We start from the raw sequence: 12,161 nt of genomic DNA, 5'->3' as shown, positions 1-12,161 counted from the left end.
GGCTGTGCCCACCTGAGATGCCATATTTTTCACTCCAGTTGCCTGCACTTCTCACCTGAATACTGGGAGAAAGAAGCCGCTTTGAACACTGGATCCAGGCTGACTCACCACTCTGCAGGTCCTCCAATCCCACACCCCTCCTCTCCCCACAGCTGCCAGCAACGAGAGCAGCAGAAGTCCCTGAGCACATGGCTCCGGTTCCTGAGACAGACACGCTGGTCTCAAATCCCTGCTCTGCTGTTTCCAGGCTCTGTGGTCTTAGGCTTGTTACTTGGCTTCTCTGAGCCTTGGTTTCTTCATCTGCAAAGTGGGAGTGATTATTCATCAATTTTAGAGAGAGGAGAGAGAAGAGAGTGAGAGATGGGGGGATGGGAAGCAGGAAGAATCAACTCATAGTTGCTTCTCATATGTGTCTTGACCTGGTTTCGAACCTGCGGCCTCAGTGTGGTGTGGCCGGTTCACGCTTTACCCACTGCACCACCACAGGCTGGGCTGAACCTCATATCTTTTTCTTTTTGACCCTAACCTTCCCCCTGATTTTCCCACCAGGGATTGTTAGATGGAGAGGCTGGTTATGGTTGAACTGTGTTGCAGTTGTAAAGAGAAAGTCTGGGCCGCCGCCCTGTAGTTCCGTTGGGTAAAGCAGTGGTCTCCAACCTTTTTTGGACCACGGACCGGTTTAATGTCAGAAAATATTTTCACAGACCGGCCTTTAGGGTGGGACGGAAAAATGTATCACGTGACCGAGATAAGCGTCAAGAGTGAGTCTTAGACAGATGTAACAGAGGGAATCTGGTCATTTTTAAAAGCTAAAACATCGTTCAGACTTAAATATAAATAAAATGGAAATAATGTAAGTTATTTATCCTTTCTCTGCGGACGGGTACCAAATGGCCCACGGACCGGTACCGGTCCACGGCCCGGGGTTTGGGTCCATTGGGTTAGAGCATCATCCTGATATGCCCGGGTTGTAGAGTGTGATCCCCGATCAGAGCACTCACAAGAATCAGCCAATGAATGCATAAGTAAGGGGAACAACAAATTGATGTTGATTCTTTTTCTCTCTCTTCTCCTCTCTCTCTCAAATCAATAAATTAAAAACAATTTTTTTTTAGCGTGATTGTAGTGGCACAGTGGATAGAGTGTTCACCCATAATGCTGAGGTTCCTGGTTCCTAACCCCAATGTCCCCGGCTTGAGCGTGGGATATTGACATGATCTCAAGTTTACTAGCTTGAGCCCAAAGGTCGTGGCTGGAGCCCTAGGTCGCTGGCTTGAGCCCAGGGTTGCTGGCTTGAGCAAGGGGTCACTGGCTCAGCTGGAGCCCCCCTCCCTGGTCAAGGCATGTATGAGAAGCAAGCAATAAACAATTAAAATGAAGGTACTATGGGTTGATACTTCTCCTCTCTCTCCTCTCTCTTTTTCTCTCCTTTCCTGTCTATCTCTCCCTCTAAAAAAGTCAATAAAATAACTTTTAAAAGGAGAAAGTAGGGAGAAGCATCCTCTATCCCCCTTTTTTAGATCAGCCCAGGAAGCCAATGTCTGGACCTGCAGGTAGAGACAGAAAGATGTGGGGCTGGTGTGCAGGCGAGGGGGCAGCTGAAGAAAAGGGACAAACGGAGAGGTGATGGCTGGTGGCGCCATGACTTCAAAGACTCAGCCGGCCTCAGAGTCATCAGGAGCCCAGTGAAGGTCTTGGAGAAGAAGCACTAAGCCCCGCCCCCAAGTTCCCAAGACTGGGGCACGGGTAGGGGCACAGTGCTAGGGCTTTGTGCCCTGCTCTTGCTCACCTCCGGATGATGCCTGTGGGATTTACAGACACCCGAATTCCGGTAATCCCTTTTTCATCTTCTGGAGGGGAACTGAAATACCGGCCGTTTCCATTCCCGTACATCTCTAGATGGATGAAGAAACTAGGTTGGGGGAGGGGAGAATCACTCAGTAATAAATAGGTTATCTTTGTGCAGAAGTGGACAAAATCCCTCCAGACAAATGAAACAGTCTGAGACTAGAGTTAGTCAGGGGCTGGGCCCACGACTGGAGGTGTCCCTGTGGGAGGCGGTGACGGTGGCCACCAGGGCAATGGGCTACAGGGAGGCAGACCCAGCCGGACTTACGGTCTGCCCAGCAGACGGTGCTCCACAAGGTGGTGAGGGTCAGCCACAGTAGCATGGTTTCTAGTTGTTGAGTCCCAAGGTTCCTGGAGGAAAGGGACAGGTCATCCAACCCTCAGAGAGGGGTCCTCTGTGACCCTGCCAGGGCCCCATGCATAAAAGGGGAACACACCGCCCTACCTGGCTAGGAAATTTTGTCGCCCAGTCCTGGTGCTGGGGAGGCTTGCACCTGGGCACCCTCCACCTGATCTTTTATATCGTTCTGTCCCCTGTGGGCCCCCATCCAGAAGAAAGGAGCGGGAGACGCCATGGGGACAAAAAGGAGCTGGTCAGTGGGGGCTTTTCCTAGGGGAATCCCCAGAGCCATCCTGGGGGAGGCTCCCGGACGTCCTGTGTTTGCTGTCTTGGCCCCAGGGCCTACACAAACAAAACGAAAAGTGACAGGCATTTTGCTGTCACTTCTGAGTGCCTCTTCTCCGCACCTGCACTGGATCTTGACTTCAGAAGTCGGGGTAGGTTTGCTGACAGCCCTTCCTAGGTTGGCCAGATAGGTATCGACCCCGTGGTGGGGCTGTGGGTCGAATGTCCACAGAAGGTCCAGGGGGACCAGAGCTCCTGCCTTGTGCACTATTGGGTTCAGGACCTCATTCAGGTCTGGGGAGAGTCAGGTGTCCCTTGGGCTTTCAGAGCCCAGGCCGAGCCCCCCACTAACCCAGAACCCCGAGTAGATAATGCAGTTCTGTGCGCTGGGGGCGAGGTGGGAGAGCTAACCCAGTCGCTGGCCTTTCAGTGTCTGTCACTTGGAAGATGTCTGTGATCTGTCCTCTGTGCCTGCTCTGGAAGCAGCTGAAGATGAACCAACCTTTACGGGTATGGGATGACCGAGAGCAAAGGTGCCACATCAGGAAGCACAGAGGATCGGAGACAGGTGAGCCTCCCGGCCAGTCCTTCTGAGGGTGCCAGGGTCCAGGCCAAAGGGTCAGACTTTATCTGGAGGAAACAGGGTGCTTCTCAAGATTCTGGGGACCCTGCTAGTCCAGGCTTTCTGTGAGGAGCTAGAGCTAAGGCTGCCCGCAGGGTCTCCCCAACCTTTTGGAAGAGACACAAGGTCATAGTCATCAAGATAGGGGTGGTTGTGGGCATGGCTGGAGCCAGAACAGGTCCAAGTTCTGTCTTTTGTACTTATTAGTGTTGCTATTGGGGGAGCCTCGTTTGTTTCATCTGATTTATACGATAACAATAGAACTTGCTTACAAGGTGTTATGAGAATTCAACAAGATGCTTCTCCAACTCAAGTCTTGAACACTGAAGACTTTATGCCATGCGGGCAGGGGTACAATGTTCTGCTATGTAGCATCCTTTGAAGTCACAGATTAGAAATGGCACACTTATACATCTAGAGGTGACCCATTAAATAAATGACAGGGTCACTTGTGCAGTGAAATACTACAGAAGCGTAAAGAAACAATGGGACACTCCCGCTGCGCTGACAAGTTGCCCAAGGACACAGGCTAGTGGGGACTTGCGGGTTTAGAAGGTCCCCGTTTGGCTACATGGAAAAGGAGAATGGCCTCGTGTGTGCACAGACAGATTGGCTCTGGGAGGGCTGGCTCCCCAGGAACTGAAAGCTCTGGTTTCATTGGGATGGCAGTGCCAGAAGGACTGGGGGATGGGGTGGAGGCCCTGCTTAGCTGGCACCTCCAATGCCCACACCGGGTTCCTAGGACAGGGGTCAGCTGCTATGGCCTGTGGCTGAATCCGTCCCTCAGCCAGTTTCTGCACAGCTTCTGAGCTACAAACACTTTCTACATGTTTAAGCGGTTTTAAAACACTCAAAATAAGAATAACACTTTATGACACATGAACATTCTATGAGATTCCAGTGCCATCGTCCATCAGTAGTGTCATCAGCACAGAGTGTCACCCGCTCATTGGCACGTAGTCTGGGCTGCTTTCAACTACAGGCAGAGCTGAGTCAGAGACTTTAGGACTAAGGAAACTGAAACGTGGCCCTTCAGCCACAAAGTGGCCCTTCAGACCCCTGGTGACCCATATTTCCCTCCTCTGGATCGTCACAGCCCTGTCCTTGGTGCTGGCCACCTGGGGCTTGGGGGTTGTAGGGGGTTCCATTCAATAACCACCCTTTTGGGAGACCAGAGCAGAGAGGCGCTCTATCCTGAAAATAGTGCCTTTTCCTCTGGCCTTGGAGTCATCTCCTTGGAGACGCTTCTCAGGGATCAGGCCCTCCCTCCCCCAGGCCCTAGGAACCTTCGGCTAGAGGAGGCAGAGGAGGCCCAGGGTCTCCCAGCACATCGAGGCAGGGGCGGAAAGGCTGCACAGAGGGGCTGTGTCCCTGCCCAGCCCAGCCGGAGGGAAATTTTGTGATTTTTGCTTCCAATTTAGGTGTCTTCTCCCAGCTCCAGGCCGGGAGGGTTTGGTGTTCAGAGGAGGGTCTATCTGGGCCTGGACTCCAGGAAGTACTACCTGGCTGGGAGATGGAGGAACAGACAGTTTCTGCCCTGAACAAGGAGGGAATGACAGTTTCTTGAAAGTACACACAAGGACCAGGCTGGTTGGCTCAGTGCTGGAGCATTGACCTGTCATGTGAATGCCATGAGTTTGATTTCTTGCCAGGGTACAGAGGAGAGGTGACCTCTGCTTCTCCACCCCTCTCCCTTCCCTCTCTCTCTCTCTCTCTCTCTCTCTCTCTCTCTCTCTCTCTCTGTGTCTCACTTCTCCTCCCGCAGCTATGGCTTGATTGGTTCAAGCACATTGACTGCAGACGCTGAGGATGACTCCATGGAGGTTTTATCTCAGGTGCTAAAAATAGCTGGTTGTGAGCATGGCCTCAGATGGGGGTCACAAGGTACATCTCTGTTGGGGTGTATGTGGGAGTTTGTCTCTCTATCTCCCCTCCATTCACTTGGACAAAGAAGAAAGAAAAATACAGGGAAATTCAGAGAGAATACAGTTAAATAACAACATTCTATAGTCTGACCAGGCGGTGGCACAGTGAATAGAGCGTCAACCTGGGATGTAGAGGAACCAGGTCGAAACCTTGAGGTTGCCCGCTTGTGTGTGGGCTCATCTGGCTTGAGCACAGGCTCACAGGCTCACCAGCTTGAGTGCAGGGTTGCTGGCTTAAGTGTGGAATCATAAACATGACCCCAAGGTCGCTGGCTTGAGCAAGGGGTCACTCACTCAGCTGGTGCCTCCCTAGGTCAAGTCACATATAAGAAAGCAATCAATGAACAGCTAGAGTGCCTCAATGAAGAACTGATATTTCTCATCTTTCTCTCTTCCTATCTGTGTATCTGTCCCTCTTTCTGTGTCTTTCTGTGTCTCTCTCTCTCTCTAGCTAAAATAGACCCCCAAAACAACTCTATAGAGGGTCTACTTTAGAAGAAGTAGACAAAACTATAAGGTTGAAAGGCCTCACCCAAATGAGTGATCATCAGTGGGCACTATTGTGAGCCCCTGGACCTGGCAGTGGAAGAGATCTGTTAAGTAGAGAATCTAAAAAGAGCCTAAGCAAATCCGTCCAAATGAGGAAAGAACAGGGGGCTTGTCCTGCACACCCTCTGTGACTGGATTTCTGCTCTGGGCAGTTGCTTCTGTGTCTCCGATCCCTGGGGGTGGGGGTTATTTTGGGTGGGACCTGTCTGCTTTTCTCCTCCTCATGTGCCCAGGGCTCAGCAAACACCCCTTGGCTTTGGACCATTTTTCGCCTTGGTTGGTCAATGTGACCTTTCTTAACCCTCATTAGCTATTCCTCTGTCCCATGGGCTTGGTCTACGCTATGGGGCTCATTTTTCTGGGGGCCTGTGGACAGGAACACAAACACTGTGACCAGCACCCCTCCAGGAGTCTGCAAACAGAGTCCCTGCCAAGGGCGAGTGCCCGAGGCCCCACTGGTAGTGGATGGAGCTGGACAGTCTCCGAGCATAAATGGACAGGCTGAAAGACAGACCACACAGAGCAGGTAGGAGAGGGGCTGGGGGCCCAAAGGGAAGTGGAGATGGAAGCTGACCCATCAGGCAACTGAATCAGGGTCCTCAGGAAATAGATCTATTCCAGGGTTTGCTGCATACTTTAGGGAGCCCAGTGAAAAGTGAAAATCTGTGGCCCCTTGATCCAAACTTAGTACAATCTTTAAGACAGTGACATTAGAGGATCTGATGAGGGAGGGGGCTGTCTGAGCGACTGTGCAGGTAGCATAGCTGTGAAGGAGCCCTGGACCCTAACTTCTCATTAAGACCTGAAGCTTGTAAGAAAAGGAGGCCCCTACAGTTTCCTTTACGGTACCTCCAGGGTCCACAGGACCCCTCTGACCAGACCTCTTCTCCCCAGAGCCTCCCTGGAAGTTTCCTCTAAGTCTTTTGCTCCTGACCCCTGGGCTCAAGTCCTGGGGAGCCACCTCAAAGCCATGCTGCTGTTCCTGTCCTCTCTCTCCTCTCCAGTCCTGCCTGCAGTGCCCAGGGTGAGAGCCGCCCCGCCCTGTCCTCACCTACCCAGCCAAGCCCTGGCCTCCATACTTGCGGAATGCAAAGCTGGACCAGACATTTCAAGAGGCCTGGCCCCAGGAACGGGCTGCCTCCTCACGTCCTGCCCTGCTCTCTCTGGTATACATCTGCCTGCAGAGATGCGGGGCCGGGCCGGGGCTCCCCTTCTACATAAGGGGGAAGAGCAGGGGGAGCTCCGGGGGGTCTGGATCTGTGTGGGGATGATGGGTCTCATCAACGGGTGAGTAAGACTCAAGGTCCCAGGGCGCCCCCCACTGTACAACCTTCTGTGCTGCTTCTCTGAGGAGGGTTTCAAACCACTGGAGCCCCTAGAGTGGGTCCTGCCCTCCCAGCTCAGACTTGCAGCTGACTCCACCCAGCACACCCTCTGTCTCCCCCTCTCCCCCTGACCTAGGGCTGGGGTGCTAAGGAAGAAGGGAATGATGCCATCTGCAGTAGGGGAGGGGCAAGTCCTCCATGAAGCTGCTGAAAGTGCTCCAGGTTTGGAAAGGCTCCCACACACGTGTGTCCGGATGGGAAAGTCTAAAGAATCCATCTCCAGGTTTTCTTGGTGTCCCAGTGCCCTTGGTAGTGAGCAGCAGAGACCTGACTGACTGCAGTTCTGTCTCCCTGACCTGTCCTTTGCTCTGTCCTGGAGCAGTGACCCCCCCTGACAGGCCAGCCCTGACCACTCCCACCAGGACTGAGCGCTTCAAGTGTCTCTGGTTAGGGTTGTCAAATTCAGCAAATAATACTGTAAAACATGTTAAATTAGACTTTCAGATATACAACAAATTTTTTTTTTAGTATTAATATGCCCCATGCAGTATTTGGGATACGCTTATACTAAAAATTAAAACATAAAAATCAATATTTGGGACATAGTTATACTTTTTAAAAATGTAACATTTGATATGTACTTACACTAAAAAATTATTCATTCTGTACCTGAAGTTCAAATTTAGCTGAGCCTGACCAGTCGGTGGAGCAGTGGATAGAGTGTCTGAGCGGGATGTGGAAGATCCAGAGAGGGTTCGAGACCCCGAGGTCGCCAGCTTGAGCGTGGGCTCATCTGGTTTGAGCAGAGCTTACCAGCTTGGACCCAAGGTCGCAGGCTTGAGCAGGGGTTACTCGGTCTGCCAAAGGCCCACGGTCAAGGCACATATGAGAAAGCAATCAGTGAACAACTAAGGTGTTGCAACGAAAAACAGATAATTGATACTTCACATCTCTCTCCATTCCTGTCTGCCTATCCCTATCTATCCCTCTCTCTGACTTGCTCTCTGACTCTCTCTGAAAAAAAAATTTTTTTTTTTTAATTCAGCTGAGTGTCCTGCACTTTTCTGCATTCCTATTTGGGGTGTGTCCAGGACTGTAAAGGCAGGAATACTCATTTGGGAAGTCCCGGCCTGGCCGAAAGACCCCTCGGGCCCTCTCTCCACCTCTGCTGTTCTTTGCTCAACAGTTTTCAGGCCCTTGGTGGACAGGCTGCCCTACAGCCCTCTATGTACATGTGACCCCAGCAGACAATTGCAGGACCCAACTTGCTCACCTCTGACACTGAGAATAGTGGCTCAGCTTCAGCCAACATCCACCTGTGACCACAGGGCTTAGGTGGCGGTGCGGGCCAAAGGGCTCAGTGTGGCCCTGGTGGGAGGGCTCAGTGCATAGAGTGTTAGCCTGACAAATGGATGTTCCCTGTTGATTACCAGTTCGGGCACACGTGAGAAGTGACCATTTCTTTCTATTTCTCTCCCTCTCCCCCTTCTGTCCTCTTCTCCTCCCACAGCTAGTGGCTCAATTGGTTCCAGCCTCTCCCCTACTGATAAGCCTAAGGAGCTATAAATAGCTCTGTTTATTTGAGCATCAGCCCCAGGTGAGAGTGGCCTGGTGGATCCCCATCAGGGCGCATGTGGGAGTCTGTCTCACCATCACCCCTCCTCTAAAAACAAAACAAAAAACTTAAAAACACATAAAGGGCTCAGTGTGGCATTCTCAGCCTAACTCCGGTGATTATGGGAGGGGACTGTCGGAGGAAGGTCACACTAGGAAAGCTGCCCGACACTACTACAGAGTCTCTCCCACCGGGACAGCAGGAGGCCACTGCCCACAGCACTCTCAGCTGTGGACTCTGCCCTAGCCAGCTTGCAGCTGTCCACTGGACCCACCAGGCCACGCAGGAATAGACTCAGAGGCCGCTGGGGGACCCAAGACTACAGCTGTGGGTCTCATGCTTGCACAATGGGCCACACTCTTTAGCGACTAAAGAGGTGGGATGTGTCCCTAAGAGGTCTCTGCAACGTTTTGGAAGAAGCAGACATGAAGCTCACGGATCTGGAGCCCAGAGCAAAGCACTTGTTGGGAGACGGAGGTGCAATTAATGAATGGGGAGAAGCCTGCGGGGCTGCCCGGGCTAGAGAGTGTTACAGAAGGGAGAGAACTGGCCCCTCCCACCGGGTAAGGTGGCCTGCCAGTCCAGCTCAGAAACTGGGCAGATGGCAGGAAGACCTTTTTCGCCTTGGTGCTGGCCAAGCTAGGAGGGGGGTGGCGGGGTCCCGGCCAGTGAGCCTGCCTTCTTTCTAGAAACCAGCTGAGTTTTGGGGACCACTGGAGCCCGTGGAAGGAGCCCCTAGCTGGCCAGTCGATGGAATCACTGCTGTTCCCAGCTGGCAAGCAAAACACTGCAGTAGCCTGCAGCGTGCGTGCGTGCGTGCGTGCGTGCCTGCATCCTGCACCTGCGCTGGAGCACCAGCAGGGGGAGACAGGCTACGTTCAAGTTCTCCGAGGGCCCGCGGGTCCCTGCCCACTCTCCTGCAGTCCCTCAGCAGCCAATGGCCTGCCTCTCAGGGATCGGCTTCAAGTGGCGATCTGCGGGGAAAAGCCTTCACCCAGTAACAAGAGAGTCGACTACTGGAGCGGGGAAGGGGTCCCTGCAAGGTCACCAGAGAGTCCTAGGTCCCAGCACAGGCAGCATCCTCACGGCCAGGTGCGCTCACTCACCTGGCAAGGCCAGGAGACAGGTGACTAGGGCTAGTACCACTAGCATGGCCAGACCACCTCTGAATGCCCGTGTTAAATACAAGTTCTGCACATTTAGAAGCCCGCGTGGTCCCTGTCACCACAGGGAATGGGCCGGGGCACCCTCGACCTACAAACACAGTACTGGCCTGGCCTTGGCACTATGTGAACGCGGCATCCTGAGGACACCCAGGTCCTGAGAACAGTGGGGCATCTCTACCACCACTGACTCCGCAGTGCCACCGAGAGCATGGCAGGGAGGGCCGCTGGGTTTGCTGCCAGAAACATGGAGACCTTCCTGAGAACTGTGTCACAAATAAGGATTGACGGTGCCACCCGCTGTGCTTCACAGTTCATCTGCCCTAGAGCCTCTGAGCTGGTGCCCTTGATATTAAAAGACAAGTGTGAACACAGTCATAATTCTTTTTTTTTTTAATGAATGCTCTTTTATTATTTTATTTTATTCATTCATTTTAGAGAGGAGAGAGAAGGAGGGGAGGAGCAGGAAGCATCAACTCCCATATGTGCCCTGACCAGGCGAGCTCAGGGCTTCGAACCAGCGACCTAAGTGTTTCCAGGTCGACGCTTTATCCACTGCGCCACCACAGGTCAGGCACAGTCATAATTCTAAAGTAGTGATGAGTGTATATTTCAGGACATCCGGGATAACTGTAACTAATATGACAAGATCACAGGCAATGTTGATGAGGTGAACAAGGTCACATTCATACTTGAAGGAAAAACAAAATTTCCAGTAGAAGACAATGAAAATAAGGAGGTAATGTTTTCCTTTTTTTTTTTTTTTTTTTTTTTTTTGCATTTTTTTTTTTTTTGCATTTTTCTGAAGCTGGAAACAGGGAGAGACAGTCAGACAGACTCCCGCATGCGCCCGACCGGGATCCACCCGGCACGCCCACCATGGGGCGACGCTCAGCCCACCAGGGGGCGATGCTCTGCCCCTCCGGGGCGTCGCCATGTTGCAAACAGAGCCACTCTAGCGCCTGAGGCAGAGGCCACAGAGCCATCCCCAGCGCCCAGGCCATCTTTGCTCCAATGGAGCCTTGGCTGCGGGAGGGGAAGAGAGAGACAGAGAGGAAGGAGGGGGTGGGGGTGGAGAAGCAAATGGGCGCTTCTCCTGTGTGCCCTGGCTGGGAATCGAACCCGGGTCCTCCGCACGCTAGGCCGATGCTCTACCGCTGAGCCAACCGGCCAGGGCCATGTTTTCCTTTTTTAAGTTCATGGATTCTCTAAATTATTTCCACAGACTCCCGGTTAAGAACTATAAAGTGGCTCTCTGCCATCATTTAAAGTTAAAACGAGAGAAAATAAATACGTCAGCTGTATCTCACACAGAAAGATGAGAATTGGTTGGGAAATCTTTGCCTTAGTCTGTGGTTTCAAGCCCAGACTTTTCAGCCCGCCACCTCAAGTTGAGCCTCTATTTCTGCTGTGTGACCTAGGCCAAGCCACTGTGCTCTGTGTCCCAGTGTTCTCCTTTTGCAAATAGCAATAATGGAAGTCCTGTCCTTACAGGGTTGTTGTAAGCAGGGAGTTCAGGTGGAACAGGGTATGGCACTTGGCCGGATCACTGTTTGGCTTTTGCAGTTTGCAGTTTGATAGATGTGTGTGTGCTTCGTGTCACAACATGGAACGTGTTTCTTCCTGTGGATCATGGGCCAAAATGTTTGGAAGCCTTGTCCCTTGAGGATTCTGGGACTCAGACCTTGGCAAGAGCTCATGGAGGATTCCAGCTTGGGAAAGGGGATACAAAGAATGTGCAAGGTCTGGGATCTGCATTAGTTTCCTGTTACTACTATAACCGTTTACCACACTTTAAAGGGCTGTCTCTGCCTCTCACCTTTGTCTGTGTTGATATCTCCACCAGGAATGACCTCTTCCCCTTTATCCATCTGACATGTTCTCACTCAGCCTTTCGGACTGAGCTCCAATATTGCCTCCTCCAGGAAGGCTTCCCTGAAGCCCACCTCCACCATTCCACTTCTGGGAAAGTGCCTATGCATGATGCCCTGAATTTATCTTCATCAGTGCAGATGCCACAACAACTGCCACCACCTTCTTCTGCAATCATCTCCCATGAGATTGGTGCCTTTCCGCAGAACACCTGACCTCTTCTTCTTCTTAACACCCCCAGTGCCCAGGAGTACCAGGTACAAGCAAGGTCTTGGCAAGAGTGTACTGGGTGAGTGAGTGAGTCACTTCCCTGAGACCGTTTGCACACTCAGGGAATCCTGGACCTGAACCTTGGCTAGTAGATCCCAACTGGCTGTGCTTGGGGTAGAGGTGGCGGGGCTTCATTGGAATCTAGTATCCTTAACGATTGTAGGGTCTTCCCTGGGTTGGTCCTGAATCTTGGGCAGAATCACCAGGCCCTAGAGTGTCGGCTCCACTTCCTGTTTAATCCTGAAGCTCTGTTTACTGAGCTTCAACCCAAAAGCCTGACCCCCCACAAGTTCAGATTCATTTGGTTGTACACTAGACCCAAGAACATGACACACTGTTCCTGCAGA

The 12,161-nt window shown here is 52.2% G+C and overlaps 1 long non-coding RNA gene across 1 annotated transcript; it reads right to left on the bottom strand.

Annotated features, from left to right (window-relative positions):
- On the bottom strand, positions 1-2,191 carry LOC136333402 (uncharacterized). Its single transcript, XR_010731028.1, has 3 exons — positions 2,117-2,191; positions 1,790-1,895; positions 1-62 (listed from the first exon to the last, which is right to left on the bottom strand). It is a non-coding gene; the product is annotated as an uncharacterized lncRNA (long non-coding RNA).
- Positions 2,192-12,161: the final 9,970 nt, after the last annotated feature.

This window comes from Saccopteryx bilineata, chromosome 4, assembly GCF_036850765.1.
Source record: "Saccopteryx bilineata isolate mSacBil1 chromosome 4, mSacBil1_pri_phased_curated, whole genome shotgun sequence".
Classification (NCBI taxonomy): domain Eukaryota; kingdom Metazoa; phylum Chordata; class Mammalia; order Chiroptera; family Emballonuridae; genus Saccopteryx; species Saccopteryx bilineata.
This window is presented reverse-complemented; position numbering and strand designations above follow the sequence as displayed.